Source organism: Micropterus dolomieu, linkage group LG23 (assembly GCF_021292245.1).
Source record: "Micropterus dolomieu isolate WLL.071019.BEF.003 ecotype Adirondacks linkage group LG23, ASM2129224v1, whole genome shotgun sequence".
In the NCBI taxonomy this organism is placed as follows: Eukaryota; Metazoa; Chordata; class Actinopteri; order Centrarchiformes; family Centrarchidae; genus Micropterus; species Micropterus dolomieu.
The window spans coordinates 26,644,137-26,648,649 of NC_060172.1; positions in this window are offsets into that span (position 1 = coordinate 26,644,137).

Genomic DNA, 4,513 nt, shown 5'->3' on the forward strand with positions numbered 1-4,513 from the left:
GGGGGGTTGAGGAAGGAAGGGAGGGGTGGCTGCATGGTACAGGGAGCTACTTCACCTGGTCTGCAATGCACAGCTATAAGGAGCTTTTTCCATATTATTGTTCATATTGGCCAAGCTACTTCTGTGACAAGTCAAGTGCATGAGCAGCATAGGACAAATAGCAACCTAGTTCTTGTGTACTCAGCTATAGCATAATATTGATTTCCTCCTGAAGATGAAAAACAGACATTTGATGAGGAAAGTCTGCTGGAGGATCTGTTTATTATTAAAATAAATACTGGATTTTTTTATGTAAAGTTAAGACTAAAACATGTTGAAACATTGTCTTGGTAATAAGCTCAACTTAACTTCAATCCCTCTGTCTTGTTCTGATGCCTTCTTCCTCTTCTGTCTGCAGCAGGTTTGTCTGCATGTGAATTAGCCCTCCTCTCTGTCGTCCTGGTATTTAGTTAGTCAGCCAATGTTTACCAAGCTCTGACAGAATAAGAATGTGTACATTATGTGGTGATGATCGCAGGGTGTTGTAATCTTTGACTTTTGTGGCACGTTTCAAACACAAATTGAAGATTAAGCCTCTGGTGCAGCTGGCTGACAGGCTGCCTTCCTGCCCCTGGAGAGATTCACTGCCCGGCTTTAGCTTCTGCAGGCTGGCCTCTCTGCATTAAAGATACACCACATCATTTATTTTAATTTTTGATCTATAGATGGAAATTGCTTTTGAGAAATGCCCTACATTATGTAAGTGTATCAAACATAAATCACAAAAGCCTCGAAATGCATGGGGAAATCTTACTCAGAAGCACTACCATCATAAAACTATAATGCAAACAGTACAGTGTGACAACAGTGTTTTACTTCCCAGTAGATGTTCAGCTTAAACCAAGCTAGACTGGGACTTATGTACTGTTTAATCAAACTATATGACAGCATTGTTCTGGGTGCTAAATTTAATGGAAATGCACTGCATTTATAACGTATACTACTTTGCTTTACCACGTGAAGTAAGTTGCTTGTAATGCATAGACATTGGATATGTAGATTTATATGTGCATTTTGGCTGAACATCAAGTGTTTATCACTGCCCACATTAATTAAATTAGCATTGATATCTTTATTTAGCCATTCTTACCACCACTTTATCCATGATAACACATTTTATTGGCTTTCATTGAATTCTTTGAACTATGTTTTATTTTGTACCAATCTTTCTTCTTACCAAAATAGTACACTTCTAAACAGATCTTAAATTAAATGCAAATTTAATTCTATTCTCAATTAGTATATTGTAAAACTCCATATAATACACTAATAAAGAAGTAAAAAGTAGCACTTAAATTAACTACACTAACTAAATACAGGCATTATAAGACTTGTGGAAAATACACTCAATTTTACTTAAAACGTTTGCACTTTTAATAGGTTTACTGAAATACAGCTTACGTTAAATACAAATTAAATTATGCTTGCTTTTTATGTTTTAGAATTATTTAATTTTACCTAATAATAAGAATAAAAAATGTACTTTTAAAAATAAGTGCTTCACCTTAGTACAAGCTTTATTATGCACTTAAGCACAGCTTAAACCATAATGTACAGTATACTTCTTTTTATAAAAGTATACAAATGAACAACACGAATTATATGCTTATATTAGGTTGCTTTGAGGTAACAGGTGCAGACTTATGACCCAGAGCAGAGGTCATCTTTTGTATCTGAGACTGGCAGGAACAATCTACCAGCAGTTACTCAACTCATAAGACACATATGAAATGTGTATTAGTGTGACTGACCAGCTAAACACTTTCCAATATATTTGAAATGTAAAAAGGCAGGCAGGCGGAGATGAGATGAATCCTCAGCCTGGAGAGAACCACAACAGCTGGGGCCTGGCACTCCCTCTGTGTCGGTCTACTCTTTGTCATGGGCAAAAGACTCTTGTTTTCAGGCAGTAACCAGACAGCCCTGAGGCTCTGTAAAGACCCTGTTCTCTTTTCATCTCAACTGTTGCATACACCCCACTAATTGGAATCCTGCAACTGGGTCACAGGCATTGTCTCTCAAGTGCTGTCAAGTCATTGAGACGCGTGAATGTGGAATTATGGTTGCCTCAGATGCATGATTGAGTCTCCCCTCTGCGCTATCTTAATGCCTCCATTTCAATCACATCGCAGACACTGATTTTCTCCTTTTTTCCCATTAATATTTCTCGATTTTTGTCACAGTTCTGCCTGAGATCAGCAGTCAGTCACTGGGGCTTGGCAATTGAAAGTAAAAAACAAAAACAAAACAAAAAAAAGTACAAGCTATAATCTATTCTGGACCTCTCACATAACTTTATTCTCCTTTCACATACATATATTTTCATTCACACATTCATACATTTTCACTCTCACATACATATATTCTCCTTTTACATACAAATATTCTCCTTTCACATACAAATATTCTCCTTTCACATACATACAGGGGGGCCGCCAGGAATTTTGGGCCCCATGACCAAAAAATCAAATTGGACCCCCTCTGTGCAGCTGTTGTCACCACTTCTCTAGGTCTTAACTTTCTGTTAATTGGTGATTTGTACATGCAAGTCTGCATACAGGATGCAGTTGACTATTTGCTTCTCAAATAAAGTGCCCTTCATGAAGGGAATAATAAAGTCTGTATCTGTAGATGTCATTAACGGCCATAATTTTATCTAAATGAACGTATCAAATTGGATTATTTTAATATTTTCTGTAACTTATATCATTATGTGAGAAAATAATTTGTGTTTGAATTTCTGTCATTGATAAATATTTCATTTTCTTTTTGTTATGATAAAAATAGCAAGAGAAACAGAGAAATCCCCACAGACTACCTGGAAAGATGCTAACTGGCATGTCATTCACACAGTGTTGCTCACCTTCTTCACTGGGACAGGGAGGCTACAGTTATGGGGAGACTGGGGTGCTGCTGACTCATCTGTTGTTAGTCTGCTAAACGGGGCAGAGACAATGATTTAACATGAATATCTTGCTAAATGTTTCCTTTCACTGATTAAATGTTGAGGAAATGTAGACTAACACTAGTCTGTAGCTTATTTCACTATAGACATTAAGCCAACAGGTTACCACCACTCACAGACTCAAGGCTACCCACCTTTCTTGGGGAAAAACTGGGTTACAGATTGACATCCTGTCCTTTGTCTTTCCTCTCTCTGTCTTTTCTCTCTTTCCTTTTTTGAAAAACAGATTTTGGTTTACTAGACAACATTGTTAACACTGTATTTCTGGCGCATCTACTGACTGCAGCTAAACACTGTCACTGATAAGTGCACTGAGGCAGGACCAAACCATTTCATGCAGATACAGGGGGGTGGTCGGTCAATATGGAGGTTTACTTTTTGGTCAATGGGGATTTTTAACTTTTACTGCCAAAAACAGGTAAAAACAAAGAGATGATGGTTTATATAATGTATAATATAATATAACTTGATTTGTTTATAATTATTTTTTGGGGCCCCTGTCAGTCAGGGGCCTTTGGAAATGTCCTAACTTTTCCCCCATATGGCGGCCACGCATCCATATATTCTCCTTTCACATACAGATATTCTCCTTTCACATACAGATATTTTCTTCACACATTCATACATTTTCACTCTCATATTCATACATTTTCACTCTCATATTCATACATTTTCACTCACACATTCATACATTTTCACTTTTACATACATATATTTTCACTCAAATATTCATATATTTTCACTCACACGTTCATATATTTTCACTCACACAATACATTTTCACTTTTACATACATATATTTTCACTCACACATTCATATATTTTCACTCACACATTCATATATTTTCACTCTCATATTCATATATTTTAATGCACATATTCACACATTTTGCTCATGCACATGCAGTTAATGTGTACATTTAACATTATATATAATATATGCATCTATGAAAAGAATATATGCATGTAAGAGAAGAATATACGTACAGTGGGGGAAAAAAGTATTTGACCCCTTGCTGATTTTGCAGGTTTGCCCACTTACAAAGAATGCAACAATCTATAATTTTAATCATATGTACATTCTAACAGTGAAAGACAGAATCCCAAAGAAAATTCCAGAAAATCACATCATATGAATTTATAAAAATTGATAACCATCTGATGAGGAAAAACAAGTATTTGACCCCTTACCAAACAGCAAGTATTCTGGCTCCTACAAGCCAGTTAGTCTTTCTTTAAGACACAGCCCCAATCCCAACCAATTATCTACATCAAATACACCTGCCTCACCTCGTTACCTGTATAAAAGACACCTGTCAACACCCAAACAACCAGCATCCAACATCACCACCATGGGCAAGACCAAAGAGCTTTCTACGGACATCAGGGACAAGATTGTTGATCTGCACAAGGCTGGGATGGGCTACAAGAGAATCGGAAAGCAACTTGGAGAGAAAAGATCAACTGTCGGTGCAGTTATCAGGAAATGGAAGAAGCACCACACCACCG